Here is a 16,761-nt window from a genome sequence, read left to right as displayed (position 1 = left end):
CATCGTAATCAGCGGCTTCCGTACCTTGCACTTGCGGCTTGTGCGGAGCCAAGCCAATCCGAGTTGGCTAGCCTTGTTACCCTTGTTGTATAGGTACATGCAGGCTGCATGTGAGGGGTTGTCACACGTTTGTTTTGTACCCGCATTGTCCACAACATTTCGTTCGACTATGAGTTCATCAGCTGCGCCGAGCTATGTGTATGTAAAATACTTCGATGGGAAAAATGCGATAGTCCATTTATCGTTGATACGTGAGTATACACCATCATCTGTTAGCAACCTGGCGAAAAACAAAAGACATTTACTGGGGCGGCGAAAAAGAGAAGGAGGAGGGATTTTATTCCGCCCAAGTAATGGAACTTGGAGGTGAGTTTTGCAGTTATTTCACCACGTGGTCAGTTAGATTTGAGAAGCCTGCCAAAAGTGCGTCGCTTACACTGACATGGTGTATTTACAACCTATATGGTTTTAACGAAGCTTGGTGGCATTTAAATGAGGTATGTGGTCGGGATGAAAAAGTGCCTTATTGTTTACATGAAGCCATGCACGTGCTTCTTTTACTGTTGCGAACGCTTGCAGAACGCTTACGTTACCACTTTCTTAGTGCTTGTGCCCCATGCACATAGCAGGTAGTCCAGCGAAAGCTATTTAAAGTGTTTTTTTTCTTTCATAAATTGAACTATTTGCATCAGGCAGGCAGAAGCCCGCTGTTTTCAGATCTGCTAGTTGCATCAGTTTTCATAGCTTGTCTTGTGTTTGTTGGCACCTTCATTATTTTGTCTCATTTATTCTGTTCCAGTAACAAAGGCAGACCTTATACACCGGCTAGCCAAGCGAAAAATTCCGGTGCCGGACTGACTTCGAGGAGTCCGAGCCAGCAGCAACAGTACGTATGTACTAAGAGAAGAGCCAGACACATGTCTCTCTCTGTATGTCTCAAATATTTGTGGTTGCTGGAAGCAGCCAGGCAGCCTTCGTCAAGAGTTTTGAAGCGGAATCTTGAATTGCAGAATAGACTGGCACTGAGCTTGGCAGTACATATTGCTTATGGGAAAGATTGCGAAGGACACGAGGGCAAGAGCATCGTGCTGATTTCATTCTCTCATATGTTGTGTTCTTGATGTCAGGTCAAATTTTCATTTTTTCACCTTACCTCCTTGCATCAGAAAATGAAGAAAGAAAAAAAATACCTGCTGTTTAACTACTGCTGAACCAGGGTAGACAGTGAAAGATGTGGTGCATTGGGCAACTAGACATGCTTTAAAATGAAACCAAAGAGATAGTGTTATAGGAGCTAACTATACGGTGCAGCTTGTCCATGTGCGCTGACTTGAATTTTTGGCAGAAGGTTAAAAACGTCGGTCATATATGGCCGATGGCCTACGGCGTGGCAAGGGAACAGTTACCACGGTAGGAGTATCATCTTTATCAAGAACTAGGTCTGTCTAGCCTCTAGATCTGGCCTGACACTGCAATGTCAGAAATGTTCTAAGCTTTCGCAAGAACAACGGAAGTGCAAATGGCCTATTTGAAAATGCTTTTCTTGATGTAAAAGTATCAAGGCTTGTGCAAATTGCATTGAGAATGACCTGATATTCTGAAGTAATTTGAAGTAAATGCATAATGAATAAGATAATCTTTTAGTCTTCCTTTACAGCTATGCATATTATTGTTTAGTTAGAAAATTCTTGGCATCAAGCTTGCCCTGGAATCAATTTTTTATGTTTGGCTTTGTTTTCATGCTTTAACTTGTATTGTAAGCCCATGAATGGGGCATTTTACTGCAGGCTGTATCAGCAAAGGATGCAGCAAAAAGTACAAAAACAGCAAAGCGGCAGAATCTGCAAGAAATTATGGACAACTCGAGCTAAGATGATGACGTTGTTCTAAAGAAACTGTTGTTGGAAGAGCGCCGGAAAAATGCCGCCATCCTCCGGAAACTGAAAGAAGTACGCAAAGAAAAGGCAGAGCCCAGGCCCGCCATGATTGAATTGAGGATTTTTTCTCAACAAATTTGGGGAGTGATAAGCAGTATAAGTGTCTCAAAAGTGGGTAACTTGTGCTGATTACCGTGTGCAATTAATTGTGTGATTGGTTTTGTCTGGTATTGATATATGCTATTTGAAGGCTAATCTTAAATTGCAATTTTATGAAAATGAACTCTATGCAATGAAATTAAATTCTTGGCAGTGCTACGCCCTATGCCATCACCATAGCTGTTGTAACGGCAGAAATCTGTTCTTTTTTTGTTTCTGCATCTTGACAGTGTATAGATTTCTGCTGTGCTATTTCTTGGTTGTGCTTCAACACCTTAGTGACAGGAAATCATCAGTGTCTAGAATGTCATGTACAAATGGTCCTGAATTCTGGAGAATAATGAGAATAAAAGAGCCACCGAGCTGGGTTTAGGCAATTTAAACAAATGAGTGTAGTGGTTAGACCAGGCATTCAGATAGTCTCAGCAAGTACTAGAACCATGCAAGTACTAGAACCAAGTTTTTCACATGGTACCAAAATTCTATGGTTCACTTAAGTCTGCTTAAGTGCATAATGCAAAAGCATTTCTCTTACTGCTGCCAATTATGTTGCTGCGTGTTCGTTTATTTATGCCTTTGCCGTTTCTAAGTCGCGTTTTCGATCTAACTTTGGTTCTAGCACGTCTGAAGATGTGGGTCCCGTTGCTAGAGCGTCTAGTAAGCACACCAAAACAATAATTAATTAGTAACATAATTAATAAATTGAATAATCCGATTCAATTCATAGTACACATGTGAAATAACTCACAAAATCAAACTAATTATAATTTTGTTTTTAATCACTGGCAAATGTATGAAGTAATTAACTAATTGAACTGATTGATTAATTGCCTTATCAAACTAATTAATGATTCCTGCAACCTGTTTGAGCAATTAAATTTATGTCCTTTTGAAACCCATTCAGTTAAGTAATTCAATTTGATGAAATTACCACTTAATTTGAATTGACTAATTCAACTAATTAAATACTTTGGCAAAATAACTGCTTTAATTATTAATTCATGCTAATTATAATGAACCACTACATTATTGCTTTCTGCATTAAAAACAATGCTTTTGCATTAAAACCTGAAAAAAAGCTATGAAAGCTAACGAAAACCAATAAGCATAACGCTAGGGCTGAGACTCCATGCTGCTTCAAATTTTCGTGGGGCAAGCGCTGTTGAAACCACACCAAGAAGGTAGTGGGAAAAAAAGCTTGTTAACGCACAATACCCAATAATGTGAAGAGAAAGGTTGAACAGGAGATGGGTATGAGGCGAAATTTGAGAGCGGTTGAGGGTAGCCTTTCAATCCTACCAACAAAGAAACATCCCGGAGCTTCCTTTGTTGTGTTAGTGACACATGTACACGGGGGAATGACGCTATTAAAATGCGCAGTTGTGGGCTGCCCTGGCAAGGTAAGAATTGCATGCAAGCTTCTGCTGCGTGTGCACTAGGCGCAGTTTTTATTGGCATCACCAATCTCGGTACTGGTTGAGTGAAATACATTTTCATATGATCTTTTTATTTTGTATTTTTGAAATGGAATAACTTTCACCTGCACATGCTCAGATTTTGAAATTTCTTTTTCTGCACAGGTCTCTGGAGTGTATGGTGAATCCATTTCAGCAGATTGATTGGCACTGAGGAAAACATTGCGGTGCCCCTTCAATGAGTCAAACGATTGTTTCCGGCCGTGTGTTTTGAGGACGATGCCTCACAATCGTCTGGATAGAGGACATTTTTGGCCAGAGGGCAGTCGGGACCCTTTAACTGGTGGCTGCCAGCAGCAACTAAGAATTTTGACTCAAAAGCAGAATAAAAACGTTGAAGCAAAGTGAATTTGTGCCTAATTGCAAAGCACATTATTGAAATTAACAGCTCAAGCCACCAAACCTAGTAGTTTGAGTTACATGCTTTTGTTTTTCTTACTGGTGGCGTAAAAAAAGCAGTTAAAAAAATTGAAATACCCGACCAGGAGTTTTTCTAATGTTGTGTCTGCTGTATTTCATATTTAGAATCCTGGCTTGCAGCACGCTGTCATCTTTGCCTGAAGGTGTGTATAAAGCAAGCTGTTTTAATGAGAAAGTTGCTTTTTGTGCAGAGTGAGGACGGGATGTTGCAGTTTGCACATTTCCAGGCTTGTTAATTTTAGTGAAGCGTACAAAATCTGAATCGTGAGCAATGGACAGAGGAGCACTGGAGAAAGGTCGTATTTACTGACGAATCTGCTTTCACGACCACGTGGACCATCGTCAGCGAGTCTGGTGGCCTGAAAACTGCCGGTAAGTGTAATCATTTAAGCGATTGTATCCTAAAATGAAGGATCATTTTAGGCACTAGTATTTACTGTTGTTAAGCTTTAAACTTTAATATGCTTGTTCTAACAAGTATCAGGAATAATTTTTGCAAAGACCTAACAACTGTAGTTCCGCAAAGCGCGTACATGAAGCAAAATATCATAATAAACTTCGACAAAAACAAAGAAATCCTCTAAAATAACAGCACAGCTATGATCAGTGACGAACACTGCAAACATAATAACTGGAGTTTCAGAGTTTGTGGCAGTTACGGCTGAAATCTATTAATATCGAATGTTATAAGCTGGCGCGTACATTTATATCATGCAGAATATCTTGCTCATCGAGAAATATGGGAATGGTGAGAAAGTGACTGCAGAATCGGTTAATATTAGGAATTCGTTAATGGCAAAGGAGGCTGCTATTACCCTAGCGTGCATCAGTACCATAGTCAAGACCATCTTGTCTGACAGTAATGCAGCTGTTCACAACTATTGTAAGGGGGTGGTCTCCAGTCAAGCTGCCAGATTACCCCTCAAACAGAGAACCCTCATAAGGGATCCTGCTCATGAGAGCATTCCGGGGTATGAGGCTGCTCACAGTCTCGCTGAAAGTGTCCCTGAGTGAGAATCAAGTCCCTCTCATGAGGTATAAAGAAATAACCAAAACACCTAGGCTGGATAGGAGAAGACTCACATCCACATAGGTCGCTCACTCCAAAAGAGTGCAGGGCCTAGAGGAGGCTTCAGGTCAGCAGATTCTTTCCGTACTGTATACTACACGATGAAGACACCGGGGAGCATGAGCTGTGCACTAGCTGCACACAAAATGACTTCGCAAAATCACTTAACTTGGGAGTGTCCAGATTCTCCTGGGGCTAAAAAGCATCTTAGACCTTGCGACCAGGGAAGAGCTGATCCAGACCACGGCCCAGATCAGCAAAGACTCATCATCTGTCAGGAAGAGAGACCGCTTACGACAAGATTCTCTCCGCGGTCTCCGGTACTGAGAGCCGGCTGGAGGGCACCCCCTCCTAATTGCTGCGCCCTGACCATGAGGCCCCGTGATGAAGGGAATGAAGTTCATTCATTCATTCATCAAGAAATAGGCGCCGATAGACAGCCAATTTTTAAAGTGTGGCATAGTCTCAGAGTATTTTATGATCTCTCAAAACAATTGAATTCATAAAAGAATGGCCTCGTTCACAATTTTTTGTATGATTGTGTAAGGTGACCTGGTAATGACCGCTAGACAATCCTAAAAGATAGTAATTGATATTTCTGTTCCTTCTAGCTTGCCGGTCGCACCTGCATTTCTTACCAACACTAAGAATTTTTTTTTCATTTTCTGCAGGTATATGCCTGAGTACATGCAGCAAGTCGCTGCCAGCGGCCGGCCCGCTGTGAATGTTTGGGGCGCTGTGACCGCCGAAGGCCTGGGACCCCTGGTTCGCCTAGAGAGCCGCTTCAATGGAGAGGCCTACTGCTCAATCCTGGATGATGTGCCCTTCCCATACCTTCTTTCCGGAGAGCGACTTCCGGAGAGCGATTTCCGGAGAGCGACTTCATTCTACAGCACGATAACTCGCCAATACACAAATCGATAAGAGTTGCTGCATTTGTTGAGCTCCGCAACACCGCAGTGCTGGAATGGCCTGCTCAGTCCCCTGACCTAAATGTTATTGAGAATGTCTGGGGCATCATGAAGAGCGCTATGACCGGCCGACAGCTGCACAACCTCTCAGCGGATGCTCTGTGGATTGTTGATCAAGAGGAGTGGGAGCGGCTGAGGTCCAATGCGAGCCTTTGTAGGTCCCTATACAGGTCCCTCCAGAACAGGATGAAAGCCGTCATAAACGCAGGAGGCGAACCGATCCGCTACTGACCTTGGTCATGGAACTCGTTGAAGAGCAGCACACAGGAGAAAATAAAACTCCGCGCATGAGCAAACCCTGAACAGACTCGGTGGATAATGAATTTTATTTCCTACAATCAGTTTTGCGTTCTCAATTATATGCTTTATCTTGATATCAATCTTTTGTGTCCATGAAAGGATACCTGATGTGCAGGGTTGTAATTTTCCCGCCAGTTGTCGATTCTGAGAGATGGTTACTTGTCTCGTCAAGTTGGCGATTTTTAAACGCCTACTGTAATCCTACCATGTGCGAAATGTCCGTAGAGGGGCACCGACACCTTCAGCGTCTATAGCAGGATACAATCTAAACTTTTGACGCGCTATGTACGCAAGTGTGTACAAGCTGAATGCACGCATTTTTCTGGGAGTGTGTGGCACGTATGAGCTTTTTCTGTCTCATGACGAAAGTAGTAAATAATTTTTAGGACACACTGCGCAGTGAAAAAGAAAGATGGCAGCAGAAAGTCAAAGGGAACCGGTGCAATGCTCGAGCAGGAGCCTTAGTTCGCTATGCAGAGTAGGGTTGTGAGTAGGGTTTTTCGTCGTGTGCATTTTTATGCATCAATATTCTGCCAAATAAGAGAGAGACCATCGTATTTGTAATACGGTGCGTAATGAGCTTGTTTGGAATTGCAATTCAATTCAAAAACTTTTCGCCGATGATTGCATTCTGTACAAAACGATAAAAAATCCCGAAGACCACTTTATGCTAAGCAGCTCTCTTAACACAATTGTTGAATGGTGTAAAACTTGGCAGATGACATTAAAGAATAAAAAATCCGTTTGCATGACAGTCACCAGGAAAAAAACAGCCATATAACTATGCCTACAGTATCAAGGAATCAACGCTTTCAAGGGTTTCTGAACATAAATACCTAGGGTTAACTTTAACTCCTGACCTAAGATGGGACGCACATATAGCCAATGTTACCTCGGCTGCCTTGCGAAAGCTGTTCTTTCTTAGAAGATGCCTACGTCTGGCCCCTCAGAACACCAAACTGTTTGCCTACACTACCCTCGTAAGGCCAATTTTAGAATACGCAAGCACTGTTTGGTTCCCACAATCAATCACTAACATCAATCGGCTTGACAAGGTGCAACGAAAAGCTGTAAGGTTCATTCATAACAAATACAAACCCTCTGACTCACCTACCGATCTTGCCGCATCATCTGGCCTTCCATCACTATCATCTAGGGCAAAAGAATCCCGCCTGAAGTTTTTATATCAATTACTGCACAACAAATACAGTATAGATGTGTTTAAATACGCATGCTTCTCACAGTCACAGCAATCCCGGCACAAACATGCGCACACGCTAACTGAATACTCATGCCGAACGAACACTTTCAAGCATTCTTTCTTTCCTTTAGCCATCAGCGAATGGAATCGACTCGATCCATCGATTACCATGTCGGACTCACTATCTTCCTTCACTTCAAGATTAGTAGAATGTAACAAGAATCAGTAATGTGCCAATAGTCCTACATCTTACCAGATGACTGCCCAACAATTACTTACATCTCTTGATACTATGTTACTTTTAAGGATGACTGCATTGTCTATTGGAACCCGTTACCTTTTTTTTTCGCTTTCTTCAAGTTCCTATTGTTAAATATTTCGAATACTAGCATGCTTGTTGGCATGAATGACTGCTGCTGTACTTGTTTTCTTTTTTGTTACAGTTCTGATTCCTAAAGGTATTCTTTAGTAACCTACCTACTAGTAGTTATGTAACACATATTGTAAGAGTTCTCTTTTTGTTGATCTGCTTGTAATATCTCTTTTGTGTTTTGAACATTATATTGTACTGGTTGCCCACCTGCTACGGTCTCTTACTGAGACTGGCAGTATTGTATATAAATAAATAAATAAATAAATAAATAAATAAATAAATAAATAAATAAATAAATAAATAAATAAATAAATTTCGCGCTCTTTCGACTGTTTATTTATTAATTCTTGGCATTTGGGAGTTTCTGTGTGTTCTGGCATTTGTTACGTTTTCACTTCCCCGCAAAATATTAGCAGCTGGTATTTTAATCCGAAAAACTAAGCAATTTTATCGTCGAGAACTAAAAATACTTCTTTTCGACGCGATGAACTTGGGTGTGAAAGGGTGCAAAAAGAAAACAGCTAACAGTATACAGCAGTGGGCCGTGTGCCATGAGCAATCACAACAGTAAATGAAATAAGCATTTTATGTTCGACAACAACAACGAGCGCAGAGGCATTGAAATTTTAAAGCTAATTATTTTGTCTCAGATTTTACTGCTGTGAATGAATTCTGTGTGCCGATCTTGAATGTGATTCCAGCTAAAGCCTTCTATCAACCTAGGTGCAAACGCTTCATTTTGTCGCTTTCATTCCTAGAGCTATATATTATGAGGTCTCTGGCCCGAAGTATCCTGCTGCAAGGAGCGTTTAACTGGCATAGACCCCAAGGGCCGCGTTCTTTTTATGGTCACCGTCACCACCTGAGGCTTTTCGACTGGAAGCCTATAGCAAATGTGCTTCCTGCCATAAATATTTGTTCCTGATTAGGCCCTTTCCTCGTGGTTACATACGGCTGTTTCCTTGGTGTTACGATACGGTACACCACGTTAGAAGAAAGCGATGCCAGCAGAAAGCGTCAGCGGAGACAGGAAAAACACGTGAGTGGCGCGGCAACAGAGGAGAAATAATTCTAATAAAGCAATTAAGTGCTACGATCAGGGTCCTTTGACTTATGGCATGAGCTTCCAACCAAATACATTGTTCTTCAGCCTTCTTAATGGTGCAAGTAAGGATATTTTGAGTAAAGAAAAAGTCACACGATTGTACAAATTTACCTTAAAACTTTTTAAAAAACCGTACAAAGTTTGGTGCTTTCTTTCATTTCTATAGTAAGTTTCGAAGTACTGTCAAGCAATCTGCAGGCTATTTCGCCCTAGGCGTATCATGGACCCAGAAGAACAAAGCTGAAGCCAACTCCGTGCACACGGTTTAGCAGCTCCTGCTGTAAAGCATCTCATTCGACTTAGGAAGAACGGACAGAAAACAAAGCTGTGCTCCGTTACCCCATGCTGCCTGCGGAGTGCGGTCAAGTGCTGAGAATGTCTCGCGGCGCCTGCACTGTGGGGAGCACCTGGCTTATGAGCCGGTGGAACCAAGTTCGATCTCGGCCGATACGGCCCTGTTTTGATTGAAGCGAAAGGAAAGACGATCATTTAATGACTATATCCGTGCATGGTAAGAGTCGTCGAGGGTCGAAATGATCCAGATCCCTTCACTACGTCGACGTCTCCCATAGCGTGAGTCGCTTTTGGGCATTTCACAGCATAAACCAATTCAGACTAGAGCTGAGAAACTTCAAACAACACCTGCATTTAGCCGAGTACGCTCCACGGGGACACATGCTGCTGAGTTGACGTGTGCGGGACCAACAACGCGCTGCAGTCAGTAAAATGCGGCAATGCCATCTCGTCAGGTCTGAGGGCTGCCAGCACACAGTTAGGTATGCTTCCCAGCAAAGCAAGCACGGTGCACTTCCGCACTGTAGCAGACGACACGAAGCACCGCCTCCTGTCTCTTGTGCGCCTGCGCCACATTGTTTCGATGCGCGACCACGCCGGACGCGCTGACGCTCCGCGGAGTGCGGCCACGCTTCTCCGTATTCGCACATATTTTGATCGGCCCTGTACATGTGCCACTGGAAAGACAACATCAACCACATGTCATTTAACCCACAGCTAGCCTCGTAGGCAGGAATCTGACAGCCTCTTGTGTTTTCATTAACGTGCCTACTGATGGAACTACCTTCCGTCACCAGCCCTGAAAATACACCCTTCATGCTCATTAAATCACCATGCAGAAAATAAAAAAATTTGGCACGTTTCTTTGCTGGGATCCCTGTAGCCATATGTTGCTTAATTAGCAGCACATAGAGCAGATTTCACACCCCACAATTTTTGCAATGGAAACTAAAGGATATAAAACAACTCCTTATGTAATGTCCTAGGCCAAGGGCCTTTAAGGATAAACAAATGATGATGAAAATACAAAACGTGTGAACTGTTGCCCGGACAAAATATTCCCCACTTTTAGCCACACCAGGCAGGCATTACAGCTAAAAATTGTGCCATTTGTTGACTGTAGCAAGCGGCGAAAGTACAGCAACACTTTTGCACTCTTGCATGATTCATTTTCTGCATGGCAGACTAGTAGCATTCCTAAACATATAGCACAATCAATAAGGCTACTTTTCTGAAACGGCTTGAAAAACACCTATTCATGTAAGTCACAATATGTGGGGAACAAGTACAGTAGACTCCCGTTAAGGCAAACTCGCTTAAGATGTGCCCTTGGGTTGCTGGGGATTGGGAAGTGTAAAGCACCACTCTACTTTAAAAACAAAAACGCTGCCGGTCACATACATGGCTAATTTGAAGGCATGCATGATGCAAGCGCTTTTCGAGCAGTTGCTTCGGGAGATGGATCATCGCTTCCATAGAGAGAAAAGCTCTGTTGTTAACTTCCCGAGACATGGTCATGTCGCTGGACTTTCTGCCATCTATCTGGAATTTCTACCAGCAAATACAACGGCGAAGCTGCAGCCCATGGACCAGGGAGTGATAAGCAGCTTAAAAAGGCACTATCATCGCTATCTGTAGGAAAGGATGCTAATTTGCATTGGGACCAGTTACGGTACACATTGAGCGAGTTAAGTGCTGTCCACTTATTGACAAGTGCCTGAAAGCAGGTTAATGAAGAGAGCTTTGCCAATGCCTTCCGCCATGCGGGGTTTGTGGTGCCTGGCGACTGCGAATTTCGAGAGAAGCATTGCTTCTAAGCTGAGCAATTAAGGTGTCTCTATTGACATGAGAACATATGTGAGCATTGGCGAAAGTGTGCCTTTTTTTAAAAGTAGTTTTTCATCTGCCTCCTCCCATCATCATCGTCCCCCATCGTGACCTTCTTTTATCTCCTTCTACCGTCCCCCAGAGCAGAGTAGCAAGCCAGATATTTATTTTTCAGGCCAACCTCTCTGCCCTTCCTAACAATAAACCCTCTCTCTCTCTTGACGAAGGTGTGCAAACGTGTAAGGCTGACACACTGGAAGCTTTAATTGAAGAGGTTCTTGACGTACCATCAGAAACTGCTTCTGACAATGACAGCATGGACATTGCACCTGAATCTGCACTAGTGACGTGTGATGCAGCTGACGCTAGCCTGGACACTTTACTTCTTCAAACAATGTGAAGGCACTGAAGGGTACCTTAGAAGGTTAAGTGAGATGTCTGCGTTTGTAGCAGCCAGACAATTTTCTCGACAGACACAAAAAAATAACAGACTGGGTAACAGTCAAAAGTGCTTAATACCTTACTAGGGCAACCAATGTGCAGCAGACTACTAGTAGTGCAATAAATGCTTATACTGCAGTCATATTTTTCTGAAAGACCATTTCATTGATTTGTTCTCATATACGAAGTATTTGGACGCACTGCATGCTAGAACATCATTTTTCAAAGCACTCCTGATCAGGTGAACTTTTGATAAGATGACCAGTTTTCATGGTCACTTGGAGTTCGTCTTAGAGGGGGTCTACTACAATCATACCTCACTTATATATAAATCTGATTAAAACCAATACAGAAAGTTGTCAAAATTAGAAAAATCTGCACAAGTTCTAGTACTCAGTATGTATTCACACTGGTATCACATACTCCATGAGGCAGCATCACTCCTGTGTAACACATGAGACCCCTAGGACTGTGCTGGAATAAGAGCTGCATAAATGCAGGGTTTATTTAGACCTATGCCGAAGCCATAAAAAGCTTGCTCCTATCAACTTCCAAAACCCCTAACCACACTAAGAAAAAACAATGTTGATTTAAGTGTCCTATCTTTTAAGGCCCTTTTTGCATATTATTAAAATCATGCTTATAATTTTCTTTTTACTCAATTTTATTGGTTTTATTAATTGCGAATCTATTCCTGTTTTTTTATTCTGTTGTTTTTGTATAAACATGCATTATTGTCTTTGTGAACTTTGCTTGTGCCGTGCCAGGAAATGACTGTCTTGTGGAAAGAAAAACCCTGCTTGCCAGTATGTTTGTACCAGGGGTTGAGGGCCTGTCAAGCTTCGTGGCTTTTTCCCTCGACTCCTTTTCATACCTGTTGACATGAATAGATCATTATTATTTTTAATGCCTGAAGCCAAGTAAAGGTAAAAATCGTGAGACAACGCAGAAAATTCTGAGATGAACAACTCTGACAACATTCCTGAAATTTTCTTGGAACATGGACATGTTTCAAACAAGCAAGATGCTCATTGTATAAATAGCAAGTGGAAGCAATTAATACCGGTGGAATAGTTTACCAATAATAAATGCTTAGTGTTGTAAACAAGTGGGCAAGATACAGGCCTTATAGGGACACTAAATATTAAATATGCTACAAAATGTGAACCTATCCTGGGAGTATACACAATATGGAGCTGCTAGGCAAGACAAAATGCTCCGATCGTAGCTTGTTGAGGTCTCTGTAAGTACTTTTGCACAACGGCATGCTGTAACTCGCTTAAAGTTTGCTAACTAGACAGCAGGCATTCCCATCCGCTTTGCTATTCCCTTCCGAATTGAAGTATGTAGTACATACCATACCTACAAGATAAACAGTCTAGTGCCCGCGTCTTGCTTACTTATAGCAGCCAACTAATTAAACCCTGGCAGATGCATGCAAGCAAAGCTGTAGTGGACGTGAAGGTTATCTCTCTCTGCGAGTAAATCGTGAGCGATTAAGTTCTGGCCACTTTTCGTTGCTCGGCTGATGAGTGCATTCTTGAACGATGTTGGCGCGGTAAGAGCCTCAATTGTCCATAGGTTTACAGCAGACTACTGTGCATATAATATTAGCACTCCTGTATTACATGTTTCTATATGAAAATGTAAGTGTAAATGCGGTTACTCATTGTGCTTGAGTGCGATTTTATGGAATGAACCAGCTGGCACTGACGCTAGACAGGCTGCGGGTCGTAACGCTGCGTGTACGCCAGCAGCGACTTAAAGCTTTAGCAGTGTATGCGGATAATCTCGCGCCATACAGAACAGCCAGGAAGGAGTATCAAACACCACATAAATCCCTAAATAAGTTAGAAGAGAACACCCTTAAGGTGGATTCACACGACGGACCAAATCGCGAAGTGCCTTCGCAGATGGGCGTGACATGACACTACGTCACTGATTCCTGCTGCTCCGCTTCACTTCGCGAGCAGCGATTTGCGATATGGCCATGAGACCATTTCACACTTCGGATTGCTTCGGATCTTTAGCGGTGACTCTCAAAAGCTTTAACGGTTAAACTGTTTAGTCTGGCAACGTTCACGTATTCAAAATCCAATCCATACCTGTGGCTGAACCGGAGTACATGAGGCCGAGAAACGAGAGCGGCTGTAAAGTTCCGTATTGACAGCCACGAACGACTGTGAATGTCCCCGATGGATTCACTTGCCGAACTTTCCAACGGCCAAAGCGCGTCGTGTTCGTAAGGCTCTAGATTCACGGATGATGCGGCCTTTTTTTTTATCGCGCTTGTTGAAAGCTTTCCCACTCTGTGGGATATACACCGGGATGACTACTCTGACAATCCTTTTCGTGCCACGCTGTGGCTTAACATTGGTTAAGAAATGCAGCTGAAGTTCCCGGACTGCGGCTCATTTAATCCAGGTACGTCTTTGTCACAAAGTTCATGCCTGCCCTGTCCAGCTTTGACATTTGTTTCCCAAAAACATGTCGCGGAGCGGCGTCGACGACTTTTCCCCCCTCCTCCGCGGGGGAACGGCATTCTCACCATAGCGCTGGAGGGGTCACTCAAAACTACCCCCCCCCTCCCCTAGCATTGCTGCCAAACAGGCAGCAAGCGCTTGCACGTGTTGGGAACAGCAGAAGCGGATTGAATGCCCCGGCACTGTTCGCGGCCCCCAATGACTCCTCGTGGGATTAAGCCATTGTGCCGAATTCTTTCGACATTCCTTCATGTGTTCTTTTTTTCTTTTTGGGAGCTGCATTCCTCTGTGCGTGGCTCCTGAAGAGTCCTTTTTTTCCGTGTTTTTTTTTTCATTCTTTGCCATGCGAAGGGGGCGACGGGAACGCCGCGCGCTGGCAGTTGGGCTGGAGATTTCGGTGCGTGCGGTCGTGAGTGAGGTCAGCCAGGGAAGTGGTCGGCAAGGAGCCTAGGCGGAGATCTGACGCGTAGAGCGCGGCGACGGTGGTCCCGAAGACGCGAGGCCCAAGTTCGCCCATATCCGCAAGCCCCCATTAGCCCCGCGACGAGCAACCGCAGCCCGACGCTCCCTGTGACCGGACCTTGCCACTCCGCTGCTAAGCCATCGTTTCTCACCACTCACTTCAACTCTTTTATCTTTGTATTTTTGCTTTCTGTGTTTCTCGTTGTAATCCTTTGTACTGTATTTCCGTCTCGTAACATTTTTGTATAGCAATCGCCCTGATGTTTCTTTCTTTGCGTTAATTGTTGTGTTAACGTGTTCAATTGGTGCTTGTGTTACTTGCGTCACTTCAGTGTACGGCGCTACCTTGTCGGGCATATTGTAATACTTGGTTGTTGTTTGCCTAATTAAATTAATTCGCTACGGAACTTGCCTACGCCTCATGCCTCCGGTCAACGACTAATCAGGCGTGGCCCCTATCGCCGGTCAGCAGTCGAATCACAATGTTTCGCACGCGGGGTGGAGAAGTTTGTCGCTCCTCCCCCTCCGAACTTACGGAGAGTGCAGTGGTGGGCAGGTTGGCCCAATTAGTTGTAACTTCGGCGCCAACCAACACCACAGCCGCCCACGATATCTTGACAGTCTTAAAAACCCCCAAATTATTTCCTCTTATTTTCCTTCATGTTGCAGTTTGTTCATGAGTTTGTTGCAAACAGCGGAGCGCTTAATTCGCGCACATTGTCCTGGGTGTATGTTCGCCGTTACTGGCATTCGCAGAGACGTTAGCAGGCTTGTCTCCTTCGCTGCAGGAGTGTGCTGCATGTGAAACGAAGCCAAATCTAAGCGCAAGTGCTTTGTTGCAAGACCGGTGCTTGTTCCTTTTTTGCACGTGCGACTAGGCGGCAGCACCTGAGCGCGCAAGCCTTACCCGCCCAAACCACTACATGATCTATAAAATTTCGCTTGCTACACTCCGCAAAACACTGCTCGAGGCTCCAACAAGCCTGTTCCCATCTTTGCTTAATAGCATGGTGTATCCGCGCGCGTACAGCAAATGCAAGTGAATCTAGTGCTTTGAATATACACTGTCTCGTGAGCGGTTATAAATCAAAATGTTTCGCATTGTTGTAGATCTCCTGCACACCTTCATCAACAAAAGGACGTACAGGGCTAAAAAAAAAAGAAGATAAGAAACACGAAAAGTGGTCAGTCTGACAGCGAAGTGTACACTGGGAAACAGAAATTCTTCAATTGTATGGCGTTTGTGAAATCAACACAGCCAACTTCATCGTCCAGAACATATACCGAAGCTTTCCGCGAGGAATCTGAAAGAGTAAGATTACTGCTGCCTCAAGCACTATCCACATATCACAACATATCAGGCTGTGTCGCGCATTAAAGAAATTAACCCTTTTGCACCAACTGTCTTCCAAAGTGCCAGCTGCCTGTTTGAATGACCCATCACAGATATTAAATAAGCTACAAAAGCTGTCTTTTTCTTCTGTAAATGTGTACAAGTACGTATCAAGCCTTGTGGTGCTAGCTTGTCATGTTTTAAGTACTGCGCAATCCATACAGCACACTTACACGGGGTTAAGAGCATGCTCCCATTTTTTATTTCATGGTGCTCAGAGTACAACAACATCGCACCATTAACACATAATTTATGCTGTCATGAATAGCTAGTGAGAGTATTCTGTGTTTTTCATGCAAGCCTGACGATGAAGATACCTCATTCTCTGACATCGTGAGAGCTGTTGAGCCACCTCCTGCTGTTAGGAATGGACAGCCTGACCCTCCTGCATTCGCACGTAGCAGTACCTCAAGGCCGGCAAATCGTGGACAATTGCAGGATGACACAATGCTGAAAAGAACTGCAGCCGTTGAGAAAATTGCAGCTGCCTTTCAGGAACAAGACGACGCTGCTCTACACTTTGCAAAGGGCGTAGCAGCACTGATGCGCTCTTTGCCTCTGCTGACCTCATCAGGTGCCAGAAAGGCCTGCTCTCAGTTCTTGAAAAGTATATTCCAAGTAATGATCGATTGCTTTTTTTTTTTACCGGCCAGCAGGCATTCTCTGCTTTACGACCCAGTCAAAAAAGGCTGGAACTCTCTTGGTACAAAGAAACCCGCTGGCTCCATTTGTCTCCAGTGGCCTTTTTGCTGGGCTTTAATGTGATACTAGAGGAACCGAAGTGCAATCCCTAATCAAGTGTTGGCAGCAACTGTGTTTTGGCCAGTTCTAAGTAACCTTTTTTTACTTCGCTTGAATGCGATACCAAAGGAGCCAAAGTGCCATGATCAAATAACTGTCACAATGTCAGG

General features: G+C 43.6%; 1 long non-coding RNA gene across 1 annotated transcript in view; it reads right to left on the bottom strand.

Annotated features, from left to right (window-relative positions):
* Positions 1-12,328: 12,328 nt before the first annotated feature.
* LOC144119273 (uncharacterized) overlaps positions 12,329-16,761 on the bottom strand; it is a 37,078-nt gene continuing 32,645 nt past the window's right edge. The window contains exon 5 of the long non-coding RNA XR_013312315.1: positions 12,329-12,386. This is a non-coding gene — a long non-coding RNA (uncharacterized LOC144119273). The remainder of the gene's footprint in view (positions 12,387-16,761) is intronic.

The sequence above is a fragment of the Amblyomma americanum genome, chromosome 2 (assembly GCF_052857255.1).
Source record: "Amblyomma americanum isolate KBUSLIRL-KWMA chromosome 2, ASM5285725v1, whole genome shotgun sequence".
Classification (NCBI taxonomy): Eukaryota; Metazoa; Arthropoda; class Arachnida; order Ixodida; family Ixodidae; genus Amblyomma; species Amblyomma americanum.
The sequence above is the reverse complement of the archived record's forward strand: the minus strand, read 5'-3'. Positions and strand labels throughout refer to the sequence as shown.